Source organism: Crocodylus siamensis, chromosome 1 (assembly GCF_052110815.1).
Source record: "Crocodylus siamensis isolate JL-2025a chromosome 1, ASM5211081v1, whole genome shotgun sequence".
Lineage (NCBI taxonomy): Eukaryota > Metazoa > Chordata > Crocodylia > Crocodylidae > Crocodylus > Crocodylus siamensis.
Window position 1 is genome coordinate 369,609,467 of NC_143395.1, and position 19,755 is coordinate 369,629,221.

A 19,755-nucleotide genomic window follows, 5' to 3' on the forward strand; every position below is an offset into this window, starting at 1 on the left:
CAGCCTGGGCCTGATCTAGTCTGGCTCAAATTATTGCTGTCCCAGGTGCACTTGTAGATGCTGTGCCTGGGAGCAGTTTACTCTGGCTCAAACAGCTCCTGAGTTTATTGCTTCACCTTAATTTCATGTGTAGATGCACCCAAGCCATCTCAGAAGAAGAGAAGTGTAGTGGATGATGCACATCTGATAACCAGGCTAGTCAAGCCAGGCCTGGAGTAGGCTTAGAGATACTGCCTCATTTTAGTTGCCCTTTAAAAGAAAAATCTACCATTAGACTTTGCAAACCTTCCTTGTTTGAGTTTGTCAGTGAAGTGTATTGGCTAGGAGAGGAGAACACATCCTGTAGAACTGTCTTTTCTGATATGTTGAAAGTTTCTTTAGCATCTTGGATCCTCAAGGGAAGCCAGCCTGTCTCAGTGGCGTGGGAAATGTCCAGCCAGAACATCCTTTGTGCAGCACTGGGGTTGGTCGCAGCCCCATCTCCTGATGTCAGTTCTTACAAAGAACTTCACTGTGAAATGCTGAAGTTCCTTTCTCTGTAGCCATCTATACTACTACTTGCAATCCAGGAACAAGGTGTTCTTTCCAGACATTCTCATTTATTCCTTGGTGTGTTCGTCCTAAGTCAAGCCACAAGGCATATGCTGTCTGCCTCAGTTATTTGCAAGTTTGAATTCTGAAGCAGTTAGGGAGTTATGTGGTGTCAGTTGCTCATGACACATTTAATAACCTTTGATTCTACTGAAAACTTAGGGCAGCACTACACAAAAATGTTATCACACAAGTGTTTGCATTTTCATCATAGTGGGGATGATGATTCAGTAGTCCTGGCCCTTTTGGACTGGCTGGGAGAGCAGAGCAAGCAACAAACAGCTGGCAGCACCAAAGGATCTGCAGTTTTCTTTTTGGGGAAGTGGGGGAAGAAGGCAGAACCAATCAGGGACAGTGTTTACTTTCTATTGGATTTGGAAACTACATGTAGCAGCTGCCTTCCCACACCGCACAGCATCTTGAGCTGTACAGGGGCTGCTGGTGGCTGAGGGGTTCTGCCAGCAGAAGATGACTGCCAGGAGGAACTACTAAACCCTGCGAGAGCTGAATTCTTAGATTGTAAGTAACTACATCTTGTTCCTCTCTGAAGATACAGTGCTTCAGAAACTTTTAGACAGCCGAATCAGGCAACTGTCCTTGTTTTTTCTTCCTGGTAAGTTGAATTTCTAACTAGCTCTATTTGTACTGCTTTCCATGCTATGCTGGTATGGGTAGAAGTGGGTAACCCACCAACCTTTTTATAGAACACAGAATAACGGCAATAGAAAAGAAGCCCAAATGAGTGGATTAACTGGAAGATGGCAGGAAAATTTGCCTTTTTTTGTTGAATAAAACCAGTTCTTAGCCAGATGGTAAATACTTTGTCCACTAACAAGGGTGCATCATTCCATTTGCATGTGGGGTTTTGCTTCCTAATAGTGAAAGTCTGAGAGATCTAAAGAGGGGAAAATAACTGTAGCCACAGCTGTAACAGCAAACTAGTTGAGAGCATGGCAGGTCATTTTAAGACCCCCAAACTGGATGTAATAATTAAGGCATTTTTCCTTACTGACTTAGCTCTTATTTCTTCAGTGGTGCAAACCAGAAACACCTCAGCTGATGCTTTCCCATCAGGATTCCAGGCAGCTCTTTGAGGTGGAAAAGTCTGTGACTGTGGCCCTTTCCATGTGGGTTGGTATCAAGTCACCGGAATGTGAAAATGAGCTGTGTGCAAGGGAGTTGGGGAAGGAGGGAAGAATGTCCACAGGCTTAAAGCCTTTGCTAAAACCATGCACACGGTTGGTTTTTAGTAAATGATGGTATTCAACTTTTCACTCACTTCTCTTAACATCACAAGAAGACAACTCTGGTAATCTTGCAGTCTTGCCAGATTCTTCATAATAATGCATTCAGAGGAGTTTTAGCCTGGCCATCCTCTTTCATTTTATAGCAATTAATGTAAATGTTTTTGCCTTTTCAGGGTGGAAGCAGAAAGAGCTACAGCTCAACTGTCTTTACAATCCTCAAGCTTTCATTTTAGTGATTCTGGTGTGTTGACACACCAGGTTACATTGTCAGCACTTAACTTTTCTCATTGTTGTAGGGTGGGAAATGGGTATAGCTACAACTTATTCTTGAGAAGGTGACATGGCACCAGCTTCTATGTTCAGCTCATCCAGAAGGAACTCTTACTTTTGGAATTAAAATAATGGTGACAGTTCAGATCAGGGTCCTATTGTACCTGGAGGTACAGTAACAAAGGCAAAGAAATGACTAATTCTTGTTTTTAAAGGCTTAAAAAGCTAAATTGTAGATGGGAAAGACAAAGGGTAAGAACAAAGCACAATCTTGCTATAACAAACCCCTATGGGAGTGGGAGGAAAGCTCATTAAAAGAGGGTGCTCAGAGGTACAATGTCATGCTGTATTTGTTTCTCTCCAATCAGCTCTATCCAGGGGTATAATGGATACAGTTGGTAGGAAGGGAGTTCTACACTTCACATACTGAAAGCCTGATAAAGAGCATGTGACATGGAACGGTTTCTGGCTTTCAGCTTAAAGTCATGGCCTTGGGCACATCTGAGTCCTGCAGATATTGTAATTCAAGTTATTGAGGAGCTAGCCTGAGAGCACCATGCTGAAGGGAATTGCACATCTGTGGGGACAGCTCTCTCAATGCTGTCAGTCCAGCTCCCCAAGAGCAGGGCTCTGGCACATTCAGGATCATAATGCATACAATTTTTTCTAAGTGTTTTAATGATGTGGACAGAGGAATGTGGACAGGCTGGAGTTTTCTTGCAGGATCCTTAATTTAAGTTCTTCCCATTATATCTTAGCAAGATGATGCCAGAACTGCAAACCACCAGCTGAAGGAATAAAAATTATTGAAGTAAAGGTGCAAGAGGAGAAAAAGCCGTATTATCTAAGTCTGAACAGCAAGGGTCTATCATTAAACTTAAAGATGTGAAGAGCTGCTGAGTAAAGTCACAGCTGACTCTTGGCTGCTGGTAACTGAATATTGCTGTGCATACAGTTTACACTGTAGCTCACCGGCCACATGCACTGGAAAGCACAAGTACTCATTAAAGGGGAGAAAATTTAATGCTAATGGACCCCCATCTGTATTGAGAGCTTGGCTGACTTTTCTCAGACCTGTGTCTAGGGCAGCTTTCTTTGTGACGATCTCCCACCAGGCACAGAGGTGATGGCTAACCAATGCTGGCTCCTGCTGAAAATGCAGATAGGATTTTATTTTTAAATGTCAGCTGTCTGTGCTAGTGGCTATTTGCTATAAATGCCTAATTTCTTTCCTTTTTATTATACTTGACCCTCTGTTTTAAGTTCTAGTGGTGGCTGTTTCTGTATTTTTAAAAAACTATTATTGCAGTCTAATGGGAGGCTTATGATGTGGGCATATGTGCCTTTTGGAAACCAGGCCCTTTACAGTATTTTAATTTGGGTACCCAAGAAGTTAGTTACCCCAAGCCACTGGCCTTTTTGGGAAGCTTAAGCCTATCTCCATCAGTCCTGCCTTTTTCTTCCCTTCAATTAAGGTTCAGTAGAGCTTACTGAAGTCTCTCTCTTCAGTTCTAGAAGTAGAATTTTTTACGTCTTGGCATCAGACATATGGCATGTAAAATTCTGAGGCTCCTATTTTTATTAGCTTCTCTGTAGTGTCCACAGTGTGTTAGGAACTTTCCAAATATACTTTTTCTGCCCTGAATACATCAGTGTGAAAATCTACAGTGTCTGTGTAATCTTTTTGAAGGCTGGCATATCTATCCTGAAGAGCTTACTGTCCATCTAGAGGGGAGCAAACACAGGATGCTGGAAGGGGGAGATGGCACTCAAGGAGTGAATCGTGATGGTGACAATCTTGTGTTCCACAACTGTGTGTCTGGGTGAGGGAGATCCCCTGCCCTCCATTAATGCTGACCTCGTGAAGGAACACCTTGAGAGGCTGGACACCTTCAAGTCAGCCGGCCCTGACAATCTGCACCCCAGGGTACTCAAGGAGCTGGCGAGCGTCATAGCCCACTCCTGGTGCTCTGGTGTAGTGCCCAATGACTGGAAGAAGGCCAATGTGGTGCCGATCTTCAAGAAAGGGAGGAAAGTGGATCCGGCTAACTATAGGCCCATCAGCCTGACTTCTATCCCAGGGAAGGTCTTAGAAAAGTTTATTAAAGAAGCCACCTTGGGAAGAAAAACCTGCAGCACCTTTATAGGCTCAGCAGTGCTACGCTGGCTAGCACTACAGAAGAAAGAGCTGACTTCCTGCCCTTCGGGCGGGCGGTTGGACACACTCGTAGTATGGGCAACAAGCAGGAGGAACTCGCCCTCCTGCTGGCTGAATCCAGCCCGGACATGGTGGGGCTCACTGAAACATGGTGGGACGCAACGCATGATTGAGTGGTGAATGTCAAGGGCTATAGGCTGTACAGGAGGGACAGGATAGGAAAGAGGTGGGGGCGTGGCACTCTATATTAAGGAGGAATACACATCCTCATTAATTAGCAAGGAATCAGGGGAGGGGCACTCTGAAGTGCTTTGGGTTAGAGTACAAGGCAGTCGAGGGGAAAGAGACTTAACGGTGGGAGTCTACTACAGACCTCCCAACCAGGGAGAAGAGCTTGACCAGGAATTCTTGGGTCAGCTCACAGAGGTAGTGAAGGCTAAGGATGTGGTAGTCATGGGGGACCTGAATTTCCCGGACATCTGCTGGGAAGAGCAGTTAGCCAGGTCTGAATGCTCACATAGGTTCTTGGCCAGAGTGCAGGACCTCCATTTAACCCAGGAGGTGCACAGCCCCACTAGGGGAGACGCCTTGTTGGACTTAGTGCTGGCCACGGGTGATGACCTGGTGAGGGGGCTGCGGGTGCTCGACCACCTGGGCGACAGCGATCATCGCCTGCTGGAATTCACCATCCAGCGCAAGGTGGCAAAGACATGCAGTAAGGCAGCGGCCGTAGATCTTAGGAGGGCAGATTTCAACGAGCTAAGGAGGATAGTTGGAGAAGCGCTGAGGTCCCGGAGGGGAGGGGAGCCAGGTGTCCAAGGAGAGTGGTCGCTCCTTAAGGAGACGATCCTCGAAGCCCAAAGGAAGATAATCCCAATGAGGATCAAAGGGAGCAGGAGAGCACATAAGCCTCCGTGGCTCACCAAAAGCATCTAGGAATGTCTCCTTGCTAAAAAGTAGGCTTACACCCAATGGAAAGAAGGGGTCATCACCAGGGAGGACTATTCTGTAGTTGCTCGGGGATGTAGGGGGGTAGTTAGGAAGGCCAAGGCAGAGATGGAACGGGGGCTAGCATCCCAGATAAGAAGTCCTTTTTTAAATACGTAGGGGGTAAAAAGAAGGTCCCAGGTAATGTGGGGCCCCTGCAGGACGCCATGGGAAACTTGGTCGTCACACCAGATGACAAAGCTAACATGTTCAACGATTTCTTTCCCTACTTAGGAAGACGGAGGCACCAGAACAGCCACCTCCCTGCTGGGCCCCCCTTGGGCCCCGGGGGAGGCACACCTGGGCCACGGGTTAGCGAGGATTTAGTTAGGGAGCTTCTGAAAGGGTTAGATGTATTCAAGTCAGCCGGTCCGCATGATCTCCACCCTAGAGTTCTAAAGGAACTGGCCGAGGTCATTGCAAGTCCCCCGGCACAACTTTACGAGCACTCGTGGTGCTCTGGTGAGGTACCGGAGGACTGGAAGAGGGCCAACGTGGTCCCCATCTTCAAAAAAGGCAGGAAGGAGGACCCGGGAAACTATAGGCCGGTTAGTCTTACCTCGATCCTAGGCAAGCTGTTCAAGAAAATTATGCTGGCACACATCCAGGAGGGGCCAGCAGGGGACTGCATGCTTAGGGGCAACCAACATGGGTTCTTCAGTGGCAGGTCCTGTCAGACCAACCTGGTGGCCTTTTACGATCAGATCACCAGATCATTAGATGCAGGGGTAGCAGTGGACATAGTCTTCCTGGACTTCCGGAAGGCTTTTGACACTGTCCCTCACCCCGTTCTCATTAAGAAACTGAGGGGCTGTGGTGTAGACACCCACACAGTCAAATGGGTCGCCAACTGGCTGGAGGGCTGCGCCCAGAGGGTGGTAGTGGATGGGTCCTTCTCAACCTGGAAGGACGTGGGCAGTGGGGTCTCCCAGGGCTCGGTCCTCGGGCCCGCACTGTTCAACATCTTTATCAGTGATTTGGATGAGGGGGTAAAAAGCACCCTGTTCAAATTTGCTGATGACACTAAGATGTGGGGGGATGTGGGCACACTGGAAGGATGCAACAGGCTACAATCAGACCTAGACAGGTTACAAGGGTGGGTGGACGAGAATAGGATGGGTTTCAACACAGACAAGTGCAAGGTGATGCACCTCGGGAGGAACAACCCGCACCATACCTGCAGGTTGGGGAACTCCCCTCTTGTCAGCACGGAGGCGGAAAGGGATCTGGGGGTCATCATTGACTCCAAGATGAACGTGGGCCGGCAGTGTGGAGAGGCAGTTAGGAAGGCCAACCGCACCGTGTCATGCATCCACAGATGCATCTCAAGCAGGTCCAAGGAGGTGATCCTCCTCCTCTATGTGGCACTGGTCAGGCCACAGCTGGAGTACTGCGTCCAATTCTGGGCGCCACACTTCAAGAGGGATGTCGACAGCATGGAGAGGGTCCAGAGGAGGGCCACTCGTATGATCAGGGGACAACAGGGCAGGCCCTATGAGGACAGGGTGCGGGACCTGAACCTGTTCAGCCTCCAAAAGAGAAGGCTGAGGAGGGATCTTGTGGCCTGTTATAAACTAGTCATGGGGGATCAGCAGGCATTGGGGGAGTCACTGTTCCCCCGAGCACTGCCAGGAGTGACCAGGAATAACGGTCACAAGCTGGCAGAGGGTAGGTTTAGGTTAGATATCAGGAGGCGCTACTTCACGGTCAGGGCAGCTAGGGTCTGGAACCAGCTTCCAAGAGAAGTGGTGCAGGCTCCTACCCTGGGGGTTTTTAAGAGGAGGTTAGATGAACATCTTGCTGGGGTCGTTTGACCCCAGTACTCTTTCCTGCCATGGCAGGGGGTCGGACTAGATGATCTGCTCAGGTCCCTTCCGACCCTAGAAACTATGAAACTATGAAAGAGACTTGGGGGTCATCATTTACCACAAGATGAACATGAGCTTGCAATGTGAAATTGTGGCTAGTAAAGTGACCAAAACGCTGACTTGCATCCATAGATGCTTCTCAAGCAAATCCCGGGACATCATTCTCCCCTTGTACTCGGCCTTGGTGAGGCCACAGCTAGAGTACTGCGTCCAGTTTTCAGCCCCACAATTCAAAAAGGATTTGGAGAAGCTTGAGAGAGTCCAGAGGAGAGCCACGCGCATGATCAGAGGTCAGGAAAAGAGACCTTATGACGACAGGCTGAGAGCCTTGGGGCTCTTTAGCTTGGAAAAGTGCAGGCTCAGGGGTGATCTGATGGCCACCTATAAGTTTATCAGGGTGTTCACTAGGATCTGGGGGAACATTTGTTTACCAGAGCACCCCAAGGGATGATGAGGTCGAACGGCCATAAACTACTGCAAGACCATTTCAGGCTGCCCATAAGGAAGAATTTATTTACTGTATGAGCCCCTAAGGTCTGGAACAGTCTGCGAGTGGAGGTGGTTCAAGCACCTACACTGAACACCTTCAAGAGTAAATTGGATGCTTATCTTGCTGGGATCCTATGACCCCAGCTGACTTCCTGCCCTTCGGGCGGGGGGTTGGACACGATGATCTTCTGAGGTTCGTTCCAGCCCTAATGTCTATGAAATCTCTGAAACTTTTATTGTTTGTGTAGAGGGAAAAAAATAAATGGAAAGAAAGGAAGCAAGAGAAGCCACTGAATGGGAGGTGAGGTGAGTTGAAAAGTACTGGCTTGGGAGAAGGAGGGCTAGTATAGAAGAAGGCCGAAGGGAAGAAACTAAGGGAAGAGAACTGAAAAGAGTGGAGCAGACAGACCGTCAACTTATGGCAGAGAGAGTGCAGAAAGCCTACCAGACACTGAGTCCAAGCGTGTGGACGGACTTCCCTAGTATTAGCAGGATAAAGAAAGGTAAGGGCACACATCAGAGCCTTACTTTAATTTGAGTAACTGAAGCAATCTTGTTGAGTCTATATCTGCTTTTTAGAGAGACTCAACGGGACCATGCTTTAGATTAACCAAGTAATGTTTTATGCAGCATGAGCACTTGTAAGTAAATTGGCTCAAGTGAACTTCAAATAATAACCTGAAGCAGTTGCTTCTGATACTTCAAACTAGTCTCTTTCAAAGAAAATTCTAGAAAAAGCAGGGGCCACTTTCCTAATATTACTGAGTGTGAACTTTTCAGCTTGGGGCATGATAATGGAATAAAAAGCACTGAAGAACCAATGGTTATATGTAAAAAATAAACGTGAAGAAAGATATGTATGGGTGCTCAAGGGACAGCAGCAGTCTATTTTAATTGCTTATAAACCCACATGTATATGTCACAGTCACTAAATTTGGTGCAGTGCAACTTTTATCTGTTCCTATGTGGTTCTTGATTGAATTAATAAACTTGCTGACTGGGTAAGAATAATGAAGTGTTGTATTCTAGTAAGCACTGTCCAATGTAGAAGTACACTTGGAAAGAACTTTGCATTAAAACTAGTAAGAAGGTCTCTTGAACATGGCCTAACTCCCTCTTGTATCATTAGGCCTGTGTGAATAGGGAACTATTCAATTTGGATTTGGATTCGGCCAATTTGGATGTGGAGATTTGGCCATAGAGTATAATTGGGAATCAATGAAATATCTATAACTTTGTTGTCTTTTGGATGATTCAGATGAAACTTACAGGGATGGTGGCCCCTGTTGAGGCCACGAAGCCTGGCAGCTGTCGAGGAGATAGGTGCAGGGGTTCTGGGTTGTGGGGACCTGCACCCCTAGCTGCTGACAGGCAAAACTCATGACATGGGTGCTTTCTGACCTCAGCAAGAGCTACAACCCCTGCAGTTTTCACCCCACTGTGGCTTAACACATGTGACATAAGCTTTGCTTTCAGAACTTTGAAGTGCATTTTCCGAGAAACCCCTGCACCTACCACCTTGAAACCTGGCGCATGTCATGCTCTCAGCAGAGGCTACCACCCCTGTAAGTTTCATATGAATCATCCAACAGACAACAAAGTTATAGATATTTTATTGATTCCCAATTATACTCTATGGCTAAATGTCTGAATCTTTTCTGAATCGATTTGGAAGCTCTGAATCGTTTCAGCAAGCCTAAAGCTTCCAGTGATTCGATATGGATTTGTAGATTCAGCTTCCAAATCATCTCCGAATCCAAATCGTGATCCGAAGCTTTGCACAGCCCTATGTGTCATGATCACTAGGCTGCTGTGAATGAATCCCAGCACTTCATCCATTTATATTAGGCCTCCCCTTGAGTCTGGGTAGGCTCCAGGGATGCCGTTCTTTGATCTGCAGCCTTGCTCCCCTGCTTCAACTCTCTGGTATCTCTTTTCAGAACCAGGATTCTGTAGTCCAGCTGCCCTAAGGATGAAAACAGTTTTGAACTCCTCCATCCTCTGCTCCCTGGGTCTCCCCCCCACCCCTCCCAACTCATGTGCACCCTCCCCAGCACTACAGCCTCTTTGGTACTCTGGTTTGTAGCTTAGCTCTTCAGGAACACAGGGACATTGAACCAGATGCCCAACTGACATTTCAGAGCCCTGTCACTGCTATTTTGTGGGATTGTCTACTTCTGTAGACAATCTGGAGAGATCACTCAAATGGCAGTTTGCCCCCCTTGTTGCTGTTTAGTTCCTGGTGGTCTTTAACAAGTATCCTATTCAGTGCATGCCCTACTCTCCCTCCCCATAGCCCATGAAGCGTGATTCAAAAACACCAACTTCCAGGAAAGAAGTCATAGTATCAAACAGGATTCATGAATTGTACATAGACAGATTCCCTGATTTGTCACACCAAAACTCTCTGGACTCTATTAAAAAAAAAAAAGATTAATGATTAAATATCAGTGATCATGTTTCTCTAGCTGGTAAATTTAGTTGTTTATATTTCAGCTTTTCAAGGCTCGCTGGCACCTCAGCAAATTCCTCAAGCCACCCCTCCACCCTTATATAATTTAATTGCCTCTAAGACTTTGGCATTTCAGGTTGCCTTATTTTTTGGTAAGAACTTTGTTGAGAGAAGAATTTGTGGTGTTGATATTTCCAGCTGGTGCTGTTAGAGGTGTATTCGGTAGGAGAAGGTATCAGTGTTGTCACACAGCATGTGCTTGCTTTGCAGCAGATCTCACTCTCAGAGATCTATAGTCTTTTTAGCAGAACAGTTATCTAGCTAGGTACAGCACATTACTGTTTCCAGCCTAATGATCAGTTCAAACATGATTTTGTGTTAAGGCATGCTCATGTCTACAACACATGATACTTGGAATAGGTTGCTGTTGGAGTATTTTGCTGTACTTTTATTAAACTGGCTGACATCCTCACTTTGAACTGTCTAGTCACAGCAATAAAACCCTGCAGCTGTGAAGTATATCTGATGCAGAGGGACCTTTGTGCATGGGTTAAGCCTGATATCTTTGGTCTGAGATCTTCAGCCTTGAAGACCTGAAGCTATAAAACTTCTTTTGTTGGCAATTTTAAGCTGCTAAATCCACTAACATGTTTGAGTTTGAAGGTATCAGATTCAGTGCTTATTTAGATTTCGATCAATTTATTTTCAGCTGAACTATGTTCCTAAAGAATGCATGAAGTCAGCATCATCCCTAAAGACACTGAGTACAATGCCTATTTCATACAGTGTAGCAGCTTAAATATAGCATTGCCCAGATTTTCAGTCAACCCCACAATTTCAGGTTCAATTTGAAGGGGGGAAAAAAAAACTTTTTGCAAATGTAAGTGGATAGTGACAAATGGAAACCTTGAACTGCTATTACCCTTATAAAATCCCACAGGAGAATGAAATAACTATAGAAAGGACCCAAAAGATTAAATGCATAAAAATACTAAAATAGAAGATGAACTTAAAACAAATCTGACTTGGTATTTTTATTGCATGAACTAAAATACTGCAAGTACAGAAGTAAAAACTAGTAGAGGACCAATTAAATCTACCCCATATAATAAGTTAAATGTGATTTTTGTTTTTTGTTTTTTATGGTTCTTTTTGGAGGGAGACACAGTAGACATATAATCAGAACAATACAGTAATTTGTTAAATTGTTAAGTGCTTTGAGAGATAAAGATGAAAGGTGTGATGTGCATTATTACTACAAAAGCCCTCAGACATAAAACTGCTGAATCTTCCTTTTCATCTTTGTGAAGATTACAGAAAGTAAGTCTGTTTGGTGTAACTATTTCTGCTTCCTTCAGTTTTCATATCAACCAACTACTGAGATTTTATTTTTTTTCAGAAGTTAACTGACAGTCGCTGCAGTATGTATTTGCTAGTTTGGATCTTTGGGTTCAGAGCAGAGGCAGGAAGAAATGGTTGAAAAAAAAAATCATTTCAGCACTTTTCTGTCATCAGACGATACAGAAAGTAGCCAGAAGTCCTCTTTTCCTAGCAACCTTTCTTAGTAACAGTCTCCTATCCTTTTGGCAGCATAGCTTTCACATGACTGTGTAGCCATTTGTTAGTGAATTGGACTCTCGGTTGGCAGCTGCTTTTCTTTGGTATGATGGTGACCCAAGTAATCTGAGTTTTTGTGGTATATTGCAAAATATATTTCACGTGGTAGTTTGAAAATAATCACATCATTTCAGGATGCTTCTGTTCTTTTTTTAATACATTTTTTTACATCTTCTTTATTCTTTGGGACTGTTTGCAATCCACTCTTAAACTGGTCTTAGTTATGTTTTGGGTCAGATCTAGGACTTCAAATGACCTTTAAAAAACTAGTTTTAGGATGTTGAAGTATCATTCTATGGAAGTTCAAGCCAGTAAAAAATGAGACGATTTAGTCACCCTTGTTTACAATACTGCAAATAAATGTTTCCTTCCACAGAGTCAAAATACAAGAGAGAGAAAAATAATCAATATAGCTTTTATTTCTGTTATGTCTTTAGTCCATATTGAGAGAACTGAAAAATAAGTACTTTATGTGAACATAATGATAAAATTTTTCTGTTAAGTGTTGTCTTTATCATTTGAGTTTTACCAAGAGCAGGGGCAAAACTTTGAAAAAAATATTGGCACGTCCTTCTCCCTAGCTAGTGAATGGAGAAGGTCAGTATTGCTGGAGGGTTTTGAAATATTTTCTCCAAGACATTTGGGAAGTGGTTTTGTGATGCAATAGCTGGCGTGTTGGACTTGTATAGCTGGGGGGCAGGGGGGGAGGTATTTGAGAGATCTTGGCTGAGTACAGGCAGTCAAAAAGCCTGAGGCTGAGTTGATTCAGTCGTTGCAGCTTAGTCTAAGATGCAAAGATTAAATTGGAAACAGAAGTGAACAGACATTTACCTTTGATTCGGTAAATACAGCCACATGTCTGCAGTGGTTCAGGCCAGAAGCTGGGGGTCACTAGAGCATGACTCTGGCACATGAGAAGCACGGGCTGTGTGTTCCCTTCCTGCTGCTTCCGAGGTCTCTGGGATTTGCAGTCCAAAATCCCAGTGGCAGGACTCTGTAAGGTTGCTTGTCACTTCCTCTTCCTGCTTCCAGGTGTCTCTGGGATTTATAGTCCACAGCTGCAGCCAGTGGTAAGTTTGATCAGGGGAAGGGATGTTTAACCCTCCTCCCTGACCCCAGGCCTCAGCTGGGGTTTGCTGGGGGTGGAGGTGGGATGCAGCAGTAGACTGGGCTGCATCCCCAGCTGGGTTTGCCCTCTCCCCCTCCCAGCTCTTGTGAGCCCTCAGTGCTCCAGCTGGGAAGCGGAGGGGTGGGGCCAGCCCTGCTCTCTGAAGCAGACAGCACAGCCAGTCCAGGGCTGCAACGCATGCTGGGGGGAATCTGATTTAACTTGACCCAGGAAGGGGTCTGGGATAGAAGTTTCAGAAACAGGTTTGACCCAAATCAGTTAAGTCTGATACTCCATTCAACCAGACTTATCTTAAATCAGTTTCAGCCGTTTTGAAACTGGTTTATGTGCACTGAGCTTCTGTTCTGTTACAGGTTTAAAGCAGTTTCTGATCACTTAAATCAGTTTATGTGTAACTTCTGTCCCTAGCCTGTGGGTTCAAGTCTCACTGCAGTTATTATTTCCCCTGCCTTGAGCAGAGTTTTGGATTGGATGAATTTGTGAGGTCCTAGCTGTGTTTCTGTATGACTGTATGATTCTGTGATATTCTTTGGTATCAGTGTCTGCCCCAGGTAAGCTTTTAGTAATGTGAAAAAATCCTGTTCCTTCATCTTCAACCATGTGGAGAAATTAAAAAAGAAAAGAAAGAAAAACCTTCACAGCTGTAGTTCTCCAACCAGAAATTGATGTTAATTTGGAGTGGTGCTAGTTTAACAAGTAGTACAAGTACTTGTTTTGAAATATGCTGGATCAGAGGGGGGTCTTCAGTTCATTCCTTGTTTCTCATTAGCCAGCAAATGCACAGATGAATTTGAAAGGGTTTTTGTATTTTTGTTACCAATCACTGCCTTCTCTAAATTGAAGTAGAAACATTTTTAAATGGCTGCAGGGCGCTTTAACTAAACCTCATCAAATAAGGCTTTAATAAAGCATCCCATGACCATTTAAAAAAAATGCGGGGCTTAATACATGTGATGGTGAGGCATTTGAATTAGAGTGGCTGACTGGGAACTGCTCTAAATAAAATGCCCCCTCCCCTCCCACCTCTGAGCACATGTATAGGTAACCCTGGGGTTTTTCATTCTCAGGTATGTTTTTCCATGTCTTTTATCATTTCTGTAGCTCTTCTCTAAACCCTTTCCAAGTCATTAATGTTCTTCCTGAGGTGGATACAGCATTCCAGCAGTAGTTACAGCAGTGCTAAATAAAGAGAAAATATATCTTCCCTATTCCTACTTGAGGTAGTCCTACTAGAAATCTAAGGTTCTCACTCCCCCTTCTGATTACAGTGTCACACTTGGAGTTTAGTTGATTATCTGCCTTGCTACTACCTATGTCATTTTCAGAGTTGCTTGTGCCTGGAAGAATTCCCCACTCTATAAGCACTGACTCTGTGTCTTGTTCCAAGATGTCTGAATTTATACCTGGCTCTATTAAAATGAATATTTTGCCCAACTTACCAAGACTTACAGATCACTCTGTGTTGGTGACTTTTCCAAATTTAGATCACGTTGCGACTGCTATTTCATTGTTTGTGGTAGTTCTGGTTTCAAACATCCTGCACAGCTCTGCACGTGCTAGCTCCTGAGCAAGAAGGGGTGTAGCCACAGTTATACAAACTTGGAGGAAGCTGATTAATGTGATCCTGAGGACAAGCCAATGAGCTCACTTATGATGCTGTTTGAAAACTGATCCTTACTGGATCCCATTAGGAAGATGCCCACTTGGTTATGATTCCCCATTTACAGTTAAATTTTGATACTTACTAGTTCATAGAATCATAGGAAAGTATGGCTAGAAGGAACCTCACAAGGTCATCTAGTCCAGCCTGCTGCTCAAAGCAGGATCATCCCTGACTAAACCATCTGAGCAAAGTGGCTGTCTAACCTGTTCTTGAACACCTGCATGCATAGGCATTTCACAGCTAGATAGTCTGTTTCAGTGCTTGACCCTCTCCTTCCCCCTCCCATTTACGAAGCTCTTCCTAATCTCCAACCTAAATTTCCCCTGCTGAAATTTGAGACTGCTGCTCCTAGTCCTGTCCCCCGTGGTCAAAAAAACAAGCCCATCCCCATCCTCTCTGTAACTGCTCTTCAGATATTTGAAGACAATGATCAAACCCCGCCTCAGTCTTCTCCAGATTAAATAGCTCTAGTTTTTTCTATCCTTTCTTCCTCATAAATATCATGTTCCTAATCATTTTTGCTGTTTTGTGCTGGACTCTTTCCAAACTGTTCACATCACTGTTGAAGTGTGGGGCCTAAACTGGACACAGCACTCAAGGTGAGGCTTTATGAGTGCTGAATAGAGTGGCCAGATTTATTACATTTACTGTATTACTTATTACACTAACTACCTCCCTCTTTGTGGATCAGCATCTTCCTGGAAAAACTCCACTTCTTGGGATTCTTGGAATTGCCTCTTATATGTTCAAATGTAGAAAATGTTTGCCTAAATCTTGATCCTTAAACCTCAAAACTTGACCCTCAAATATTTCAGATTGATCATTAAGATCAAGAAAAATTCTTATTCTCTTACAATCTATAATGATGAATAAGTTTGTCAAAAAGACCCTAACATCTGTACATATGCCTGGTATCATTAAGGCTTGGATCAAAATTCATCTGCTTAGAATATTTTGGGCTTTTGGGCAAAGTGGAGGTGGAGTGAACTGAATATCTAGTTCCTAGAAGTAGCTGGACCTTCCACAAATCAAGCCTGGGTTTCATGGAACAGTTGCTGAGAGATACTGTGGGCATGTCCACACCATGAAGCTACCATACCAATCTGTGGACTACCCAAACATGCCATGCTACTCTGCCTTACTGCCTCTCCTCCTGAAAGCAGTATAGCTGTGTTCATATACTGGGTTGTAGTTCCATGGGTTGACTAATTGCCCTGGGAGGAATCAAAGTTTTGAAGGAAAATATGCAGATGTCTGCTTTAAGCAGACCGGACCATGTTGCTATATATTTAGTGAGGCAAGAAAGAGAGCATCTAAATTTTAAACCAGGCACCAGAGACTGAAGGATGAGGGACTTACTAACAGTGAATTAATAAAGTCAATAGACTGTCTGACAGTCGGAGCCTTTGCAGATATTGGATGCACATCCTTGCATCCTGGTAATTTGAAAGCATTCCAGCCTGGTACACACTGGCTGCATCTATGCGAGATGCTGACGGCACAGTAACTCATTACTACTGTGCAGTAGTGTCACATGGCACAAAGCATGATGCAATGCTACTCTGCAGTAGTAATGAGCTACCGTGGAGTCAGCATCACCAAAAAGCCATCTGGGGATGCTACTGTGCAGTAACTTTGGTTACTGTTCAGCCAGTGTCTCATGTAGACATGGCCGCTGATACCAAGGAGGAAAACTAAATAGCTATCTGACTGGCAAAATAACTACCTAAATTTAAAAGATCCTTTTAAGGATATTTCATGGTGGAAGTGGAGTTTAGTGGGAGGAAATGGATATTATCCGGTGGAAGCTATTGCCAAGGTTCCATTATTTACAGGTTCAACATACTCCTAGCTCTCAGGAGAGACTCTCCACTAACCAGTATTATAGTCCCGGAGTTATTTCTGTCAGCCTCGGAACAATGATTAATTCAGAAGAGTTTAGAAGCCTATGAATGAAGGGAACATACATTCTCCTGGATAGTGGATTGTGAGTCCTTGAGCCGCTTTTCAAGAGAATCTGGGTGATATTGGTGACAATAGTTTGGAGCCAGTGTTAGGAACACATCCCCACTTGGGAAAAGTTGATCTAGTATTGAGAGGCTAGAAGCCTGGACCTTTGTGGATGTTGTCATTGAAGGTAACATATGAATTAGCAGACCAACCTCTTAGGGTTTCAGATCACAAATTTCAAGAAGGAGCAAATACAAATGAGAGTTTTTTGCCATGTTATGTTGAAGTCTCTAGTCACGATGCCTCTAGTGCAGTGTGATTCTTCAGCTTTCCATACCAGAGTGTTTCCTAGGCAGGAGCAGTTCAAAGACTGGCTAATAGGAAGAGATTTGTCCAGAAGAGAAAGGTATGAGTAGGTATGAGTGACTGGAAATGGTCAGTAGAGTATGTCAGCATTTGACAGCTAGAAAACAGAGCTTCTAAAGAGGGTGTCCTCAAGACTTACGTGTTTGAAAAGGGAATTGATGCAATATTTCAGGACAATGACATTTTAAAAAGTCAGATTTCTATGTTTAAAAGTGCAGGGCTAGTTGAATGCACATGGTAGTTCTGTGAAGTTCTGCGTCTGCATGTCGCAGAGCTGTCTATAGAGTGGGAGAAATGGGAAGCAAGGGTTTTGGAGCTTTTGCCAGAAAACCTCAAAGCTTTTGATGGTATTGTAAATGTCAAGTATATTTATGGGACTTAGTCCCATAGAAGACAATAGGGACATGATAATAATATGGGAAATTGCCCATGAAAATTGTATAGAAGTTAGTATCTATGATGCATTGCCCTGTAATAAGTGTGTTTCCAATACATTTAATTGCTGCCTCTTTGGTCTAGGTTCCAAGGTGCATAAAGTGACATTGGGTTGAGACGCTCGAGAAGATCATCCAGCTCCCCTGAGGTAGGTGGAGGGGGTGGCTGTGTGCAGTATTTTGGGAGGAATGGCAGTTAGGAGAGGGGGTTCTTGTGAGGTGGGATAGATGAGAGGTCCCTAGTGGAGTGAGCTAGCTGTGACTGAGGAGCTGTTGACCCTGGGGGGTGTTTCATAGAAATTTTGGAGTGCTAGGTGCTGGTTTGAAAATAGGACAAGGGTTTTGTCAGTTTTTGTAAGTTTTTTTTGTTTTACCATATTCTAAATTGTGATTCCTGGGCAAATTAATAACACAGGACATACCCATTCAGCAGAGTGGGGTCCAGTAAGCTTACACAATGCAGGGCAGATCTCTGGGAGCACCCTGACACCCCAGGGTTTTGTCACAACAGATTTGCCTTTTTTAATAAATATTAGATGGTGTCCTTTCCTGAGAGCCTACAACAGGATCTTGTATTTGGCAATATTTAAAAAACACACAGATTGGCCCTCATTTCTGTGCTGCTTCATGATTTGTAAAAAACAAAAAAACAAAAAAAAAACCTGCAAGAAAGTTGGTTGTATGAGACTATCGTACTTAGCAGCTGATTATATTAAATGAGTGTGAATGTGGTATAGTAACAGGTCCTATGTACAGTTGTACCACAAGTTTCTTATATCTTAAATGAACTTCAGATATTAAACACATAAGAATTCCTACGTCAGCCAGGGAGAGAGACTGCCATATCCTTCAAGTGGTAAAAACGTGAGCATACAGAAGCAATACCGGCCAATTCTTTTGGAAGCATAGGATCAAGAATGACTCTGAGACTTCTCCTTTAATGAGATGCAACTCCTTTATTTCTGACTGAACACCAATGGTGTTCAACCCGGGCTTGTCGGCCGATGGAGCTGTCATCTGGCCCACAGGGCTCTGCACAGTTCTGAAAATTTGGCAGTGGGGAAGCAGTGCAGGGTTAATTGATGTGCTCCAGCTGCCAAATTTCAGGACCCATGGGGAGCCCTGCAGACAAAGTGTGGCCCTGTGTGCTAGATTAAGTACTTGGGGCTGGGGCAGACCAAGACCTGTTGTGGGTACTTGGGGTGAAGGTGGTACAGGATTTGTTTTGGGTGGTGAGGCAGGATCCGGGCATGTGAAGCTGGATCTCGGTGCCACAAGGTGGGATCTGGGCTTTCCAGACCTGACCCCATGTGGGATCCAGTCCCACACTACTCATCCAGCTGGATGTGGACCAGCCCCAAACTACTCATCCATCCCATGGAGCCCAGAGTTTGAACACCACTGCCTTGTACCAAAGAACCACCCAAGGCTATTGCACACAGATAATTGGACAGCAGGGAGCATGAATTGTAAAAAGAACAGATGCAGAACATAAAACCAGTATTAAGGTGTCTTTGATCAATGTCCCATATGCCTTATTACGGAGCCCTCTAAGAAGTTTTATCTTTGCATAGGGGTGGCTAGCTGTGTTAGTCTGTAGTCAGGCAAAAGGCAGGGCCATATGGTACCTGAGATAAGACCTAGGGGTCTGATGAAGCAGTTTTTGTCTGTAAAAGCTCATACCTCTTTGAAGCAGTTAGTTTCTCAGGGCACCTATACATGTGCAGTGAGGCTGCTCCATCATGCTGTAATTACAGCGTATCAAACCAGACTCAATTAATTGAGTCTGCTGAAGTATGGTAATTACTGTTCTCCAGCAGACTCCAGCATCATGTATATTAGTGTCCCATGCTGAAAAGTGGTGGCAGGGTTGCTTTAACTAAAGCTCATTTGACAGGGACACTGATGCACATGATGCTGTGGACACTTTAATTAGAGAGGCTCTCAGCCACTCTAAAGCACCCCCCTGCTTCCTGGAGCACGTGTATGAATGCCCTCTTACCCAACTTTCTGTCTGTCTTTGCATAGAGGTTTGTAGAGAAGACTGCAATGGACAATGGGTATACTCTGAAAAGTTTCTGAAAAATTATTTGATTTCATAAACATTAGGACACTATGCTATCTTTTCAGGCCATTGTGTGCTTGAATAGGCACTAGAAGTCCCCTGGCAGATATTAAAATAATGGTGCAATTTGGATCAGAACAGTTATTCATGTCCTGTCTCAAACATTTTGCCTTCTGCCATGCCAGACTGTCGTGGCAGGAAGTACAATTTATGACGCCATACAAACAAGTCACAGAGAAGTTCTACATATTTTGTGGAATATCTTTGTTTCTGGTTTGTCACTTTATGATGCCATAAATCAGCTGCATGTGTAGCACTGATACTATGTAAAGCATGATTAACACCTTATTTGTGCCATAACTGTGGTATGTGCCAGGGCCAAAGAGGAATGTGCATACTTCAAAGAAGTATATTAAATTATTGTCGTTGTTGTTGTAATCTGTATTAATGGAGAAAGAGACTAACAAGC

The 19,755-nt window shown here is 44.3% G+C and overlaps 1 long non-coding RNA gene across 1 annotated transcript in view; it reads left to right on the top strand.

Moving 5' to 3' along the window:
* The first annotated feature begins 1,014 nt into the window (after positions 1–1,014).
* Positions 1,015–19,755, top strand: part of LOC149875056 (uncharacterized) — a 40,061-nt gene continuing 21,320 nt past the window's right edge. The window contains exons 1-2 of the long non-coding RNA XR_016439122.1: positions 1,015–1,110; positions 17,307–17,370. This is a non-coding gene — a long non-coding RNA (uncharacterized LOC149875056). The remainder of the gene's footprint in view (positions 1,111–17,306; positions 17,371–19,755) is intronic.